Genomic DNA, 18134 nt, shown 5'->3' with positions numbered 1-18134 from the left:
TTAGTGTAAATACAGCACATTGCTACTTACTTGCAGAACGTATCAACAAATTGGTAGGCGCAACAATTAGCCATTGCTCCCAAAGCTGTAGATTACCTCTTTATTTCAATGCTCACAATGCTTGGGTTGTCACACACTGTGTAACACTTGACAGGCTAAGACTGTACCCGCTAACCCTGACCTCTAAGACAATTACTTTCTTGGCAGCCATCCATTTCCTTCTGTAAATCCATTGCCCACTGACCAAGAAAGTGCCTCTCAGGATATCATATCTTCACCGTGCCAGTCTCCCGCCGAGCCCCCTCCTGCGTCCTAACCAGATCGCTAACATGGCCGCTCTCAAAGCTGCCCGCCTCCCCCCCAGCCGTCCTTATTAACTTTTCATTTTCCCCGACTTTGCGCCGGGGATTTTCTTCCCTCTCAACCTTACTCACCCTGTCCCTACTGTGCGCGTTCTGAGAACAGTTAACCTCCGAGGAGGATCTTTATTACAATGTAGACGGACAACTCCTTCTTTTCCCTTGAGGAGGAGATCTCATGATCAGCTATTCTTTATTAGGAAAATAAAGGTCAAAGTTTTTTTTTTGTCTCTGCTAGCCGTAGGTGTGAGGCTCAGTGGGGGTAAAATGTGTGAGAGGTAAGTGTGTTACTTCCAGTATGAGAGAGGATGCGGGGATGAACCCAGCTGGAGTGATAGATAGAGTCTGGCTCATGATGGGCATTTAGGGAAGGTTCACCTCAATGTAGGTGAAAGTGCGTTAAGTCAGTGATGCTGTTCTCTGCAACCAGCTGCCTCAAAACTCAACTTGGACGACTCCAAAAGGCAGCTTTTGATGGTGCATCACAGAGTTTTCACGGGCATTAACGTTCCTCTCCTGGCGTCTTTCATCTTACATTCCCTGTGTTGTACTCCGCAGACTCAAGGGTGCGTGTGTTGTGTTTTTTTGACCGCCGGAGTGCGTGAAAGCGACCGCCATTTGACGCGGGTGACACAAAGGAGGCTGGTGGCCATCAGACTGAAAAGAAAACAAGTCACCAGAAGAGGAAGTGAGTTATCTTTTGGAAACCTTGTCGTGTCGCTCACACGGACGGGCACACACACATGGGCACGTTGATCCTGATCGGACATGAGGCCTGCGACAGGATCAGGGTCACAACATAAACACTCGCTAGCCAAACACGACCTCCTAACACAGTGGGAAAGATCACAGAGTACAAGGGCTGTCGCTGGATACCCTGCACAGTTTGGACTTGAGCTCGGGGCAGATTTGCCTAAAATGTCATAGCCATTTTAAATGGTCCAGTCCCGTGTCCCACTTATCCCATTCAGTCCCATCTGCCGTACAGTCATTTCAATCAGTCAGGAATCTGTATTTTCATATGGGTACTGTAATCTTTGACCTCCACTTTATTTTAATCATTTAACATGGAAAGAACCCTGAGTTGTTTACCAATACTATTGACACTATTGACTTTAGTAATCTCAGAGCTTTGTTTTTGTTTCTTCAAAAACTGTAGTTACGCTAATACCCAAATTGTTGTTGACAGGATTGTAATTTAATGATCTTAAAGAGGTGGAGGACAGTCTTTTAGTGTGTTACTGCATTAAAACTAAGTTATTTGAACCACAGTTAAAGTAGACCTAACTCACAACCAAACTTCAAGTTTGGATGTCTGAATTGCCGTTAGAAATGCCCGTGCCTTCTTGCTAGCCAGAACTTTTAAGCTCACAGTGTGGGTACAATGCCCAGGTAAATCCTGCTCTGGATTTCTACATGAATTATTTGATTCAGCCTCCCAATACCTAGATGTGCTGGAGCATCTCTTGATTCAAGAGAATTACCTTAGTAATCCTCTTAGTGGTGGGAAAGTGGTTTAGCGCGCACATTCTTTATGACAGCAGCACAAATGGGGGATCACGCTAGCCTTAGGGGCCCCAGTGGGGAGGCCACTCGTCTCGCTGTCCAAAAACTTTCCACCCGGGATGGACGTCGGTGGTCCTGTGAACCCGCTGACTCCCCTTTCGCCTCCACTGGGCTGCGCAATTTGAAAAACCTCTACCTCCGACTTTGACCTTGTTTCTTTTTAGCAAAATGATACAACATTGAACAAATTGAATGTGACCGTATAGCTGAAGATCTGATAGACTTTTTCTAAATCAGGCTTCACTTCGAAGCCCGACCGTTTGAGTCGCAGGACTCATCAAACTTTGCGGGCCCTCCTATCAAATTTTGGGTCAATTTTAAGATTCTTGCAGTTTCTTCACAGTTGACCCCCTGCATGGTCAGGCAACTGCTTCATTAACTCGACGGCAGACTTGTAATTCCTGGAGGAATGACAGGTCATCTGTTTAAAGATTCTCAGCTGTTCGCTCCAGGCTTGGAAATATTTCTCTCTCCGTTAGCCTTTGGTTAAGCTATTTTTCAGCTGAATGTCTGCATTTTTTGATCTCCCTCTTGTGTAATTGGTCCTGCAACTTACAGTTCTAATTGTGTTTGATATACCACAATAAATAATGAAAACCTAATAGGATATCATCGCTGTTTGTTAACCACTCTTCAAACAATGGTCATGTTTCCTGTGGATGGTCAGCTACATTCACTATGTGCTTCCTAGGATTGTGAGTGGGAGGACTCTTGCATTACTCGCCTTGCATTACGAAACTATTCCCTTTGCAATACCAGTTGATAGAAAAGCTTTTGTTGTTTTTAGCGTTGTACCAATGGCAAATGTCCAGTCACTTATTAATTCGAATTGGCAGCTACTTTCCAACAAGCATACTCTAAATGTTTGTCACAACCAAACCCCCGCATTACTGTAGTTTTTATATTCTGACTGTATGACTGGTCCAGTCATATTCTAAAAGCCTGAAATCAATTCAGATTGGAGCGTTTCAAGTTGGATATGTTGGAAATTCAGACGTGAAATCTAATCAGTCCAGGTTTGCTGTGTGGTTCGTTCAACCGTCTTCGTTTTGGACAGAGTTCCCACTTTTAATTCGCAACTTACCTTTGACCTAATGAACAGGCAAATGTGTGAAAAATGATATCTCCGTTTGAATGCTTACGAGGCTCTGGCTGTTTGGCTTTGTTTGGGTACTATGAGAGAGTTTGTGTATTTTTGCGCGATAGTGTAGCTCTCTAAACAATTCTGGTCTCACCCTCGCAGCAGGGGAAAGAGGTGCGGAAAAAAGGGGGCTGATGAGGGTAAGTAGGTTCACAGAGCAGGGTAAAGTTAGGGCACCAGTGGCACAGGAATTAGTGGAGGGGAATTGGCTGAGAGGATTTAGGGGGATATACCCGTGTCGACGCGCACGCCACAGTGTTGCTTGTTTAAAAAAAAAAAAAAAAGAGGACAAATAGCCAAATGTGATAAATGTGAATGTGATAAAATTATTAGAAAGATCATTTTGCTTTCTATTTTTTTCCCTCACATCATCACGACTTAATTTGTATTAGTCATCTGTCTGTAACCACCAGTGGTTAATGAACTATAAAATATGTTATATGGATACCTGCTGGCTTAATTAAAGGCCTTGGAAGGTTGTTTTTTTCCACCTCTGATGTTTGGATTACTTTTAATAACAGTCCCGGTAATAATGATGACTCAGGAGGCCAGCGTTTATATCAATCTCTGTCACCTTTTGTGCACTTTGCTTAAACATTTGTTTTGGCTTTTTCATGTCGTGAGATAAGATATACTCACTTTACAATCTGGAGCATTATCTTCCCCTTAAGCAAATATGATCTCACGTCACTGCAGATACATTGTTCAAATAGCTGCTCGGACTGAGAAACAAGTACGGTCAGTGACGATAACCTCTGGGTTCCTTTCTGCTCTGGTGTGCTGTCTCAATATGATAAAGCCTCTTCAACACAGGAAGCGCTGTGGCAGTTTCCTCTCTGCCACCTGAGGCAAAGGGAGATACAAATAGGGGCCCAGAGACGGGAAGAGGCGGTGCTGTGAACTTAACTGTCACTTAAGGTAAAGAGGGGGCTCACTCTACTTCAGGGACTGAACTGACGTCTAAATTATCTTCTTGTTTGTCTTTGTTTGATATTGTTTGGGTGTTTCGTCAAGGCCAAAGTTGCACTCTTGGTCCCATTCCGTCGCTATGCTGAATTTCTATCATTTCTAAACATAATTACAATAATCATGGTACAGCTATCTCAATAACTGGAATGAGTTTCAGGGTTTAGGACTGTAAATGGACAGTCAACATGGATTCAGGTACATAACGGCTCATTTTGGTTGCCGCTGAACCAGCGGTGAGCTGAGCGACCAAAAAAGTTAATGAGATGTTGGCCTGCTTCTAGCCGAACCATTATCTCCAAACACCAGCTCGCCTGTGTTTCAATGCAGCCTGCTGGTTTCAAGGTTTTACTCTTACAACGTCTTTCTAGAGTGTACTGAAGAAAACAAAACAAAACAGACAACGCTTCGGTCAGGTGTAAGATAAGAAGATGTTTGAATCCCACAAGGAATAACTTCTGTGTATTGGGTGATGATTGTGAAAGAGCCGCCTCTGTGGTACTTCAAAATTCCTTAAATAAATTGTATTTAATGAACACAAATGCATTGAGGACACTGCACATTCTATTTCAAAGCAAGAAAATTGGAAAAAGTCATTGAATTTGATAATATTTTACAGAAAGTCAAGAAATATAATGTTCAAAAAAATTAGCAGTGCCGAGTTAAATTAGTGAGGTCATTGATTGTGTGAAAAAAACAGGTGTTGAACATGTGGCCCTTATTTAAGGATCAAGGTAACTGACTTTGCATATGCTGGCTGTGCATTTGTCCTTGAAAAACAGAGAAAATGGGTCGTTCAAGACACTGTTCTGAAGAAGAGTGTTCTTTGATTAAGAAATTAATAAAAGAGAGGAAAACCTATAAAGAAGGGCAGAAAATCATAGGCTGTTCAGCTAAAATGATATTAAACACTAAAATGGCAGCCAAAACCAGAAAGATGAGGAAGAAAAAGAAAAACGACTGTTCGAATGGATCGGAGAATAACCAAAATGGCAAAGGCTCAGCCAATGATCAGCTCCAGGAGGATCAAAGAAGATCTCAGATTGCCTGTGAGTACTATTTGCCTATTGTGCTGTACTATTGTGCTGTGAGAATCAGATGATGTCTATGTGAAGCCAAGGTACCAGCAAGAAGCCCCCGCAAAGTCCCATTGTTAAAAAAAAAACGGTTCCAATTCGGCAAAGAACGCATTGACTCAAAAAGATATGGCGTAATATTTTGTGGACTGATGAGAGTAAGATGGTTCTTTTCGGATCCAAGGGCCACAGACAGTTTGTCAGACGTCCTGCAAACACTGAATTCAAGCAACAGTACACAGTGAAGACAGTGAAGCATGGTGGTGCGAGCATCGTGGTATGGGGATGTTTCTCATACTATGGTGTTGGTCCGATTCATTGCATACCAGGGATCATGGTTCAGTTTGAGTACATCAGAATACTGCAAGAAGTCATGTTGCCGTATGCTGAAGAGGAAACGCCCTTGAAATGGGCGTTTCAACAAGACAACGACCCCAAACACACCAGCAAGCCAGCAAAATCCTGGTTCCAGACAAACAGAATTGAAGTAATGGAGTGGCCAGCACAATCCCCGGACCTTAATCACAATCCCCGGACCTTAATCCCATCAAAAACTTGTGGGCTGACATAAAAAATGCTGTTCATGGGGCAAAACCAAGAAATGCAGAAGAATTGTGGAACGTGGTACAATTGTCTTGGGCTGCAATACCTGTTGACCGGTGCCAGAAGTTGGTGGACTCCATGTACCACAGATGTGAAGCAGTCATCAGAAACCGCGGTTATGCCACTAAATCTTAGTTTGTTATTCTCAGGAAAGTTGAATCTTCAAGCATTTCTTAGTTTATACAGTACTTTTTTGAGTTTGTAAAGAAAGATGTCAACACTGCTATTTTTTTGAACATTATATTTCTTGACTTTCTGTAAAATATTATCAAATTCAATGACTTTTTCCAATTTTCTTGCTTTGAAATAGAATGTGCAGTGTCCTCAATGCATTTGTCTTCATTAAATACAATTTATTTGAGGAATTTTGAAGTTTACTCACCTTTTTAAACCTTTTTAAACACCTTTTTAAACATGCTGCTATTATTATGAACACAACTGTATATGCCACTTCCAAGGAAATGAAGGTGAAACTTGTTTAGATCTATTATCTACGGGGACAGACAAGCTCGCTGCTAGATGACGTTGCTCCCTCTTTTATTATCGTGTGTCATAGGTTTGTTGTCCTGCGTGAAACAACCCCCCCAGTATCAAAGCAAGTCAGTGAGAAGGTATCTTTTGTTAGAGATATGCATTGCACTTGCATACAGACACTGATAAAGCGCGGCAGAGAAATATTTTGCCTACATTCCTTTCAGTCACGAGTAACACACAATGTCTCTCAGCTTTCGGCCCAAAGCTAATTTCAAGCTACCTCCTTGCCTTTCATTGTACACATGTGTGCATATTTAAGTCTCTTTGTGCTTTTTTTTTTGCATTTGTTTCAGAATTAAAACAACATTTTAAAATGTACTTTAGAGAAAAGTCACTGACGCCTTCATATGTAACTATGTTGACGGCTGCGCGAAGTCAGAGATATCACATGTTGGTGCAATGGAGCAATTCTTGGAAACGACTTTCAAACAGTGGCGTATGTGCTTGTGTGTTACTTTGTGGCCAGTTATTTGGTGAAGCGGTGCTACCCACTGTGCAGTACATGAGTAACTGTTTTCTAGCGTGCATGCTAGCTTGCGCTCTATCATCCATTGGCTGACTGGATACGCCTCAAGCCAACAGCAGAGATATATTACGCAATATACTGCATTCATACGATTATTATATTCGTTTTTTGCAGAGAGGGGTTGCACAAGCGAATGCTTTGTTTGCTCTGTGCCCTTCCTAACTAACAATTACATCTTGAGCTGAAAATGCTTAGAATCTTATCGTTTAAGAGAATGTCATTGTCTGATCCGCTCATACATGTGACGTCAAATGACCAATGCGCAACTTCTCAAATATTATTATTATTATTATTCCAAATTACATGCTGCTTTAAATACTTCTAATTTAGATTCTCGGCAATGACGCTCTCTTGGCGGGATAAGCGTTCGCAAATAATGAGGAACCTTGTAATTATCGTAATTACAAGCTTGCCCGCTCACCGAATCTGAACAAAGATGTTAAAGTTAACCGTAGCCTGTTTTGTGTCCATCTTGTTACCTGTAATGCAGATTTCCCCCATTTGGCTTCCCACAATCGTTTGTCCGTGGACAAACAATGGATGAACTGTGCTGTTAACACAAGCAGACGTTAGGTAATCTGAGAGGGCAAATAAAATCCCTGAAATATAACCAATGGCTTCTTTGAAGTGGAGTCACAGCGGCTGAGGAGTATTCAAGATACTCATCCATAATTTCTCTGCTGATGTGTTCTGGTTTCAGCGTAGTGTGAATACACTGACTGGACCACAGTGTTGGACCAATGACCCTCAAACCAAGCGAAGAATGTTGTGGTCATTTGATTGCATAAAAAAAGTGTCTGATGTCATGGAAATGTGTCCACGGTACCTGAGACGCTGGCACAGTTCTTATTATGTAACCGGCCGTGTTGCCAAACTCAAGTGGATGGGAGATTTGTTTTTTCCAAATCGTCTGCGAGCTGGCGAAATCCAGACTCGGTGTAAGTCTTTTTCGTGTGTGTGTGTGACAGTAGTGAGGCTTGAAAAAACAAAAACAGACAAACCATCACACGATCCAGGAAGCCATTGTGTTGCTGCGGGTGCAAAATACAACCCTGCCATGACGGTGCCTTAAAGCAGAGCTGACTGCAGCAGGTTATGCTCATTGGGAGGGAAGAAATAAATGATACACCTGCTTTACATTTCACAGCTGATACTGGGACCGATGTTAAGATTCAAAGACCTTAACTTTGGGGTTACACAGTTTGAAAGGGCTGTGGTAGCTGCGGATGTGTCAAGCAAAGTTTTAGAGATTTAAAGAGATTTAAAAAAGTGTGTCTGACAGTTGACTGGCAGTCTACTGGGAGACTGAGAAAGTACAGATAGGCCTGTAGGTGCTCGGGAGCCCTGCGGCACACTTATGTAACTGCAAATACATGGGTATCTGACACAGAGTCGCTACAAACCCTTGACTGGGTAGAACTGGATGTTTATTTACAATGATGACAACGCTGAAGGATTGTGGGAGTTGTTTTTCTCTGTTAAAGAAGTACAGTTTAAAAACAAACAGTAATTCACTCTTTGTGTTTTCTGTGTGTCTTGTGTGTCTTTGCTCTTATGTTGGATATTTTGGATAACATAAGGACAGAAGTCATATAAATACAGTTCCTAAAGGCAAAGGCAAAAAGTGTATTTAATCAAGAATGCATCAGAGGCAAATGATTAGATACCTGTGGGATACAAGTCTGACACTTTTTTATATATTAGTCATATTGAGTCAAAATAAAACTGCATCAGAGTCCAAACACGAAAGGAATTTCTTCTGCATCATTCCATTAAACAAAGGACATTTCATTGTTGTGGGAAGCAGGAAGATCTGTTTCCCGATCAGTTCTGGCTCACTTCGGCTTCTCCTTCCCGTTGTCACCCAATCTCGGTGTGTGTCTTGGCTCCTCTGCAACCAATCGCAGTTGGGCACCAGAGTGTAAAGCCAGCTGTCATCGGCTGCATGAGGCACAGGATGTCGATTGTCCTCTGCTATTTGCCCCATTCGAACCGAGAGTGTAATTTCCTGAAGCACCGCCGCAGCCTGGCAGCGGTTGGGTAAGTTTCCACACAGGAGGCCCGTCATGGTCATGTGACATCACGCAGACTTTCTTTATAGACTTCCTCCTGTGGTAAAAAAAAACCCCAAAACAAAACAACGTTACCTCAGTGCTCAACAAAATATGACCTTCAGATGTCGCTCAGCCACTGTTTTTTTTTTATTTTTTTAAATCAATCAGTCCCTATGATCATCTCCTCTTGTCTGATTTTCGAGTTTTCCCCATGCAATGGCTGTGTAGAGGTGTGTAGTGTGAGTCTAAGCTTTGACAGGAGGACTCAGGGAGGTGAACTGCACAGTCATTGTCGTCTTAAGAGAGAGCTGGAGGAAAGGTTAGTAATTATTCATGGATGTGATAAATAAAACATTGCAGAGTCACTTGTTTTGGGATTAGCTTGTAAAAACAGTGTGCTAAAAGAGAGTGCTAACGCAGAACCTCCCGACTCGCGACTGTTTATGTAATCATCATACGGTGACACGTTTCTTCTCCTTCTATTGTCTTAAACGTGCGTATTTCAGCGGACACCTGAGGAGGTGTAATTTCAAACGTTTCATTTGTTGTCATAATGTGTGTCGTCCGGACTTGTGCGTTGCATAAGGCTAAGCTCTGGACTTTGCCATGCCGCCACGGACAGTCGTGAACCCACTCCAAATATCCCAATCCCACAAAAAGTCCTGAGGAGAAAAGATGGAAGGGGATTGCTCTTGAAGCTCGTTGGAATCTCTGTAATTATCTTGAAGTCATTACATGTAATACATTGACAACGACACTGAGTCACCATTAGATTGCGTGTTGTTTTTTAATGAACACAATTGTGCATCCATGGATTTAGTGAAAATCAAATGGGAAATTTCAATATTTATTGTTTTTGCCCCTTATCTCCAAACTACGCAATTTGCGCATTTAATTGCTGCCACGTGATTAGCTCATTGGTTATTTGTTTTTGTCACAAGCTCACCACTCTAGCACTGAGTAGGACAAGTTTCACAATTACAGTATATCACTATAAAAGTATTGTATAATACTAATACTAATACTGCGATGAACTGGCGACTTGTCCAGGGTGTCCCCTGCCTTCGCCCTAAGACAGCTGGGAGAGGCTCCAGCAGACCCCCGTGACCCTGAGCTCGGGACTAAGCGGGTATGGAAAATGAATGAATGAGTATTGTATAATATTTGCACTTGGGCGTGTCTTGTCAGGAGAAGCCATCTAAAAAAAACCAACAACAATAAAAAAGCTTATTGCTTATTCATCACAACATACCAGAAGTCAGTTTTTACAGTACAGTACTGATGGTGATGAAAGGTCACAGACAATGTGCCGGTGGGAAATCCAAGTAGCCTGGCAACATTCCAAAAACGTTCCTTTCCTTCTTTTTTTTTTAAGTCTTGGATGTATAAAGTTTCTTACCACTGCTTTACAAAAAAATCTACTCCACTTATGAACAACAAACAGCTCATAAACTTCTTCCGTTCATACCTGAAAATTAAACTAAATTACTTTACTATAGGAAAGCCATTCTTTAAATTCAAATTTCAAATTCGAATTTAAAAATAAAATTGTAAATTTGAGTTTGAAATCCCTGAAAAGTCCCCCTGAATGGCAGTTGTACGACTGCCGCAATCAAATATTTCTCCTCTTGTCGGTGTAACTTGGCTGCGGTGCAGTACTCGGCTGATTTCAAAATCAAGCGCACAAGTTTGGACCTGCCGTAAGATTTGCATAAATAGTATGTTAACACCCAAACGGATAGACTGTGATCATACGTGGGAATGAGTTCATGTGATTCTGTTTTAGGACCTGCTTACTGAGATAGATTCAACTCAAAATACTTTTTAGTCATTTTATTATTTTTGACATCGACGCTTTTGATTTTCTTTTTGTTATGTGTCACGTTATAATCAATCTTGAAAACTTGACGTTAACTTGTGTGGACGTGAGCTGTCGACACCCAGTCCTGGTGTCTTCCACGCTGGATATGTAGACGAGCTTTCAGGCATTTTGCTCCTTTTATTTTCTTTTTGACGAAGCCGGTATGTTGTGCCCTCCTTGCGTGTCAGTGAACCAGACGGGCTGAGAAAAAGTTCATGTTCATTACCAACGAACCGATTTTATCACACAAACCAGTTCTATGGTATCCGCCCCTACATGTGCTGGCAACCCATGTGCAACATGGGTTGGAAACTGCACTTTAGTATATCTACTTCAGTATTTCCTTTTCAGATGATTTTTCCTGCATATATTCTTACAGAAATATCTGTACTTTATACTTCTTGCATTGGAAAACATGCTTGTTACTTTGGTGTTTAAAGTATGCAAATTCTGTTAAAAGTGATTCACTTATTATTTATTATAGTTGTTGCTTGGAGTGGAGCTGTTGTGCAGTTAAATATAAAAGTGGATCATATTTTTGAAGGAGATAGTTTTGGAGCACCTCGGCTTTGGGGTTACTGTTCACTGCAGAGAAAAATGAAAATGGAGAAAATAGATGTAAGTTATTGTTGTTGAAGGCGTAAATATTCAATAATGGCTCATGGGTCGTTACTGTTATTGATTAGTTTGGGTGTACTGCTGTTGAAAAAGTACCAAAGCTGTTAAAAATGATCCAGATGCTCCTGCATGACATCTAGTCAGCTCAGTCCAGATTATTCTCCCACATTCCCTTTTTCATTTTTTCAAACTTATCAACAAAAGTGTTGTTTTTCATTCATTGATGGCAAAACACAAACACATTTGTACTTTATTACTTTTACTTGAGTAAAGGAGTTGAATGTGTACTTTTACTTTTACCAGAGTATTTCTTTTTACACAAGTATCTGTACTTTTACTTCAGTACAGAATGTGAATACTTTTATACTGTGAATACTTTTGCCACCTCTGCTGTGCAGTGAGAGAAAAATAAAAAGAACAGAAGCCCCAGGGCCAGTAAAAGACACTTAATCGCCCGTGTGGCTGGTTTGGACGAAGAGATGTGGGCTGGAACATTTTAACGGTACTTCCAGCGATGTCACGGTGCTGGCAGAGAGTGTCGTCGCGAAACTAAGGTGGCGAGAGCTTCGCAGGAAAAATGTTAGCCACGGGAGAAGGCCTTTTCTCTCGCAGGAGATTAACACAGAGAGCGTCTGCTGCTCGCTGGCCTCCTCCCATGCATGGCAGCAGTTTCTGGAAGAGATTCATTAGCCTTGAGTCAGCGCTTCCAGAGAAAGTGCACTTAGCCGTGTCTGTCTGTAAATATATATATATATATATATATACATATATATGTATACACACACACACACACACACACACACACACACACACATATATATATGTGTACACATATATATACATATATATATATGTGTGTACATACACATACTCTCAAGCTCTCTAGCTACCTGTCTATTGTATGTATGTACGTATATATGTATGTATATATATATATATGTATATATATATATATATATATATATATATATATATATATATACATGAATATATATATATGTACATATATATACATATATACATATATACATAATATATATATATATATATATATATATATATATATATATATATATATATATATATATATATGAAGAAAACATGCAGCAACTGAAAAGAAGCAGATCAAACAGCGACCTGGGTTAAACAAACAGGACTTTTAGCGCAGGTGTGTAATTGAATGGCAGATTCTTCCAGTGCCGGAGGGCTGCATCTTATATGGCGAAATACAAAGAGATGCTCCAATTGCATTTTGGGTTTATAATACGAATTCCATACTGTCTGACCTCCTCAGACAATAACATAGATTTTTTTTTTTGCTCCCACTGCACCCCTGCACACCCCCAACCTTTGGCTGCATCTCTTTTATGAAAAGTGCATAGCTGTCTGAGCCTCTTTAAATGACAACTGTACATTTTTGAGAGTCCACCCCCCACCGAGATGCTCTCTCTGGCTTCAAAGGAATTTAATATCCCGTGCGTTGCTCGACTGCGACGCCTTAATGGTTATCCAGTGAGAAATGGAGGAGACGGTTCAAACCCTGGCCCTTGCGACTCTGCAATGTGTTAAGCACTTTATCGACACTCAGCGCCACAATAGATTGAGTACAGATGGAATTCTGGACAGGATTTTGCGAACAGCGCTGATCTAATTGCGCAACAGATTACATATCTCTTTGCGTGACTTGTGTTGGTAGTCCGCCCAGACTGGCTGAAGTCGCATTTTTGCAGCAGGACTTTTTTTCTAATTTGGAGTCCCACAGTTAGATTTTAGACAGCAAAAAAAATAAAATGTTTTGAGAGTGCCTCATTTTAAGTCAGAGGCTTATCCCAGTCTGTCTCTCTTAATGTAGCCAAGCATCCGCTTCCTTGGCCTCTAGACGTCAACACTTGTTTAAACGTGGATTTCCGGAACAATCCATCATCATACAGATTGTGAAAGATTCCAGATTGCTACGAGAAACTATGTGAGTCATAAAGGGCGTCCCATTCTTATCATATCAACATATTTTTACGACGCCGAGCGGCTGAACACGGATGCAGCAGAACAAAGTGTGCGACACTGTAAACGGTGACCTCACAATAGCAATAAAATACTTCAGATGTTTTTCAACAGTTTGACTATTGTTACTGGTATTTGCAATGAAGTTCAAATCAGACTGATAGGGGGTCTCCTGTTGTTTCGGTCTATTGCAACATGTTTGTTCATTTTTTTCGTCACGTAGCATGCGCCATTTGCTGCGCCTACTCAACGAAGGTTAAGTTTAATTTTGATCAACTTTACCTTTTCCAAGTTAGCATAGGTTGTCAACTGCCTACAAAGATAGAAGGAGCATCCGCTTTTAAAAAGGAAGCCAACACCCAATGGTCATAAACGTGCATTGGATTGTTAGGCCAAGAGGGACTGACAGAAATGGTAGCAAAATATTAAAAATGACTGGCTGTCAATAGAAAAAAATCATAACCCAATTCATGGCCCAAATTCATACCTTTACAAACTTGATTAATGTTTTGTTGGTCCAAATTGCTTGAAAAAAATCAGTAATGAAGCCCTCATTTTTATTTCATTTCTTTGTACCATACAATCTAATTTCAGGTAAAAAAAATTCCATAGGGCGCCCTAAATTCCATTTGACTTAGAAATGAGATTTGAAGTAGGTATAAAAACAAGCATAGCCATCTAAGGTACAGGTAGAATCAGTGCGCTACTTCAGTGAAGGTTTTGGGTAGCACTCATGCATACGTTGTCACATTCCTGTGCTTTAGGCTTAGCATCAAGTGAACAAACAGGACTTTTGGGAAATTGGCCTAAGAACTGATGTTGAAAGGAGACGTAAGAAGCAGAAGAGGGTGGGGACGAAAAACCAAAGTAAAGAAGCCGTGAGTCATTGCCAAAGTAACAAAGAAAAGGGGTGGGGTGACATAGAGCCCGTTATATTTATGTCAAAGAAATAAACCCTGGCAAGAAGTTTAACTTAATGATCTACAACATTATTCACAGTCTCAAGATTAAATATATACATATGTTTGTGTGTGTAATATAAATAAACACATTGTAAAGATGTGACTTGACACTTTCGCAAAATATTATATATAACAAACCTGTTGCCCGAGGTTTACAGCTGATTTGCATGACTTTTACTGTACATATTAGTTCCTGTTTTATTTTTGCATATGTTTTGAGACTATGTCGTATTTATGCAGCCTGGATGTTACGGTAATACTTTTACCGTCAGCATTCCTACGTTTTTAGATCGAGATGAATACACAAAAACTTCACGTGAACGCCGCCGAGAAGGTGCACTCAGCAGGACGCGTGCAAGCCACAAACCGTCCGGGTTCCACGTGGACACTTGAAACTGCAGGGCCGGGCCACAGTGTTTGCGAACAAAACAAACGTTCCGCCTCCTCCCGGAGAGGGCGCGATGTGCTCCAAGGGCGAAGCAAAACAGCCGAGGGCAGAGAGGTGAAGCGGCTTTGGGTGTTTGAAAAAGTTCAGTGTCGCACCTCTGCCTGCTGGTGGGAAAAAACCCCACGCACTTCATCGGAACGCGGTGTTCAGAGAGGAAAAGATGAAAAAAAAGGGAAAAAGAAACCTCTTCGTGCCTTACTGTCTTTACCCCCCTCCTCTCTGCACTCATCGTGAAAGTTTATTTTCCAAAGCAGTGGGAGGAAAACACAGAGGCGATAAAGCCGGGGAAAGAGGTCCAGTTGCAGTGCTTCTTAGGACAACTCATCACTTTTTCCACAAAAATAAAACCCAACCCCAATTGCCGCGTGTGGAGCAATTAAACGACCCACTAAAACGAATTTGTGTTTGCAGAAAAACACGATTACTTAACAGTGAGAATGCAGGCTGGAGTGACAACAACTACAAAGAATACTTTTTGAGAATCTCAGTGACCTGCTGCAGAAAACACGAGCCCCCTTTTGCGATTATAACTTTATTTGTCTTGCTAGTGCCTGCGTGCGAGGCTCAGACCCCTCCGCCCTAGGCCGGTCCAAGCTGTCCTCTCGCACACTGTTGTGATTTCTCACACTGTTTCGCCATCTTTGCTACCGTGGGTGTGTCGTGCATGCACCTTCCAGTCAGGTCGCTATGATCTCTGACACTCAGGCCTTCAAGGTACCGGGGAGGTGACGCCCCTGAGTCTCATATCCCGGGCTGTCGGCCAGGAAGTGTGGTCTGAGTCCACACAGATATTGGGGTTAGGTACAAGAAAAAGAAATGAGAACAATAAGGATGAAGAAATTTATTAAACAGTGAAGAAGAAGAAGAAGAAGAAGAAGAAGAAGAAGAAGAAGAAGAAGATGAAGAGGAAAAAGAAGCACAAGGCTAAAAAACATTGAAGTGAATGTATGAAAATGTTTTTTTTTATATATAATTTGCACTGATGACTGTCACCTGTAACTTTTTGTGCCTCCAATATTTTCACTGCTCTGTCTATAGAGCTGATGTAAAATCATGTTTGATGTCGGGCTGCCCACTGTAAACAAAAACAACAAAGCCCCCCAACAAAATGCATGATAGGATTCATTTTAAAAGTTGACCAATCCAGATCAACCTATGCAATCAATGTAATAGATTTGAAAGATATTTATTTCAATCCACAGGAATTTAAAAGAGACCAGTTTAGTTTCTTCAACCGCACAGTTTCAATTTAATCAAAACTGGCAGTGGGATTTCTGTGCCAACTGATGCCCGATAGCAGACTGGAAGTCATGTCACCGGACTATCACCTGACCCCTTGTTCCTATTGGCACACGAAGACCGAGTGCTCACAGCGCAGGATGTATTGCGTAGGTCCGCTGTGTGAGTGTGTGGGTGTTGGTGACGCCCGCTGTACGAGAAACCTTCCTTATCTTGCATTAATGGATGCAGCAGGCTGGTCTCTGTCCCGCCTCGATTGTCCGGCATTGTTCCCGCCCCCCTGTAAATCAGCCCCCATGTCGGCAGAGTCACTCAGCCTCTGTGACATTAACGTTTAGCCGACGCCGTCTTTTTGCACAGACGCGAGCTATTTCTGACTCCCCTTGGCTTTTATGGAAATTGAAGCCGCGTTACGCAACGAGCATGTTAGTCTGACACCACTGGTGGTTCACACTGGAAAGCTCTGGAACACCCCAAGGACGCCCTTTACCATCGTGTGGACCTCCTATCTTAGTCGAGACCCGTTTTTCTTTTTTTTCTTCTTGGACAGTGCGACGCTGCCTTTCTAGCAATTAGACCGAGACCTCCTTTAAATCTGCTTCCTTCAGCGTAACAATGGCTCGGACAGGTGTTTATACTTGAAAGTAGGGTAGGGTTGCCAACATTGCATTCCCGGAAAAAGGGTTTGCCCTAACCAATCTAAGAACAATCCTAACCCAACACTAGTCAATTTTCAATAAAATAAAATAAAATTTTATTTATAAAGCACATTTTAAAACAGCAAAGTTGACCAAAGTGCTGTACAGAGATTAAAACCAAAAGAAGCATAAAAACAAGTTAAAACAAATAAAACAAGGTTATAAGAAGTACTAAAACAATGAATAAAAGAGTTGTAGACGCAGTTTAAGGACACTTAAAAGTGCGAGAGAACAGGAGGGTTTAAGGTTAGCTTTAAAAGACCCAACAGAAGGCGAGAACCTGATAAAACTCGGTAGTGCATTCCATAGCTTGGGAGCAGTCACAGAGAACGCTCTATCCCCTTTTCCCTTCAGTTGAGTCCAAGAGCTGCTTGGAGGAGGACCTGAGAGGTCTGGAGTTGGGCAGAGGGCGAAGGAGATCAACCAGATATGGTGGGGCCAGGCCATGGAGAACTTTATAGGTGAGCAGAAGAATTCTGAACCCCACCCTGAACCCGACTGGCAGCCAGTGTAGTGATGCCAGAACCGTGGCAATGCTCTCCCTTGATTTGGTGTTGGTCACGACCCTAGCAGCCGCGTTCTGCACCAGCTGCAGCCGGGATTGGGAAGATTGGCTGAGACCGGCATGTAGGGCCTTCATGCAGTTTAGCAGTGAGTTAACGGGGGAGGTGTTGTTGTCATTGTTTTCCAGGGGCAGGTAGATTTGGGTGTCATCAGCGCAGAAATGATAGGAGATGTTGAACTTCTGGAATGTGGAGCCTAACGGGAGCATGTAGAGAGCAAACAGGATAGGCACTAAGATAGAGCCTTGAGGAACCCCGCAGGTGATGGGGGCAGACGAGGAGAGGGAGTTTCCAACTTTGACCGCAAATGTCATTCAAGTAGGAGACAACCCATTGGCGGGCGCTATCTCGAATGCCGACATGAAGGCTGAGGTGGTTCAGGAGGATGGCATGATCGACAGTTTCAAAGGCAGAGCTGAGATCTAAAAGTGTCATAGTTTGCTGTCCTGTTGGTGCTTAATTTTCGTTTCTTCCCTGAAGGCATCACCACCCAGGTCAATCAGCACCAACTCTCTTCACCTGCTCTCCCTGCCTGACTATTTAGCCGCCCTGCTCCCTCTCCTCCCTGCCAGATTGTTCCTCTGCCATGCACGACACTCCAGCACAAAACCCCGGACTGACTCCTCGGCTACTGACCTTGCCTGTTCTGGTTCTCGCCTCCAGCTTTTCCCCTGGACTTCGGCGTTTGAGTGAGTTTTGTGTTTTGACCTGTTTTTTCCCAAGAAGAGGATTCCTTTTTTGCCGTTTGACCTGTTTGGAGCAGTTGTTTCTTTTTGGCCCCTTTTCCCCTCTTTTCCACTGACCAGCCACCTTCTCTCAAGAAATAAAGCTGTGCCTTTTTTTTTTGAACCTTCCAAACCTTGTCTGTGTGGTGCATTTGGGTCCAGAATAGACACTCCCCGTTTCAAAAAGGATTAAA

At 42.1% G+C, this 18134-nt stretch overlaps 1 long non-coding RNA gene across 1 annotated transcript; it reads left to right on the top strand.

Annotated features, from left to right (window-relative positions):
• Positions 1 to 3913: 3913 nt before the first annotated feature.
• Positions 3914 to 18067, top strand: LOC142877017 (uncharacterized). Its single transcript, XR_012923769.1, has 3 exons — positions 3914 to 3984; positions 17007 to 17113; positions 17696 to 18067. It is a non-coding gene; the product is annotated as an uncharacterized LOC142877017 (long non-coding RNA).
• The last annotated feature ends 67 nt before the right edge of the window (positions 18068 to 18134 follow it).

The sequence above is a fragment of the Nelusetta ayraudi genome, unplaced genomic scaffold, assembly GCF_046127955.1.
Source record: "Nelusetta ayraudi isolate G7.1 ecotype Tasmania unplaced genomic scaffold, CSIRO-AGI_Nayr_v1 ptg000135l, whole genome shotgun sequence".
NCBI lineage: Eukaryota > Metazoa > Chordata > Actinopteri > Tetraodontiformes > Monacanthidae > Nelusetta > Nelusetta ayraudi.
This window is presented reverse-complemented; position numbering and strand designations above follow the sequence as displayed.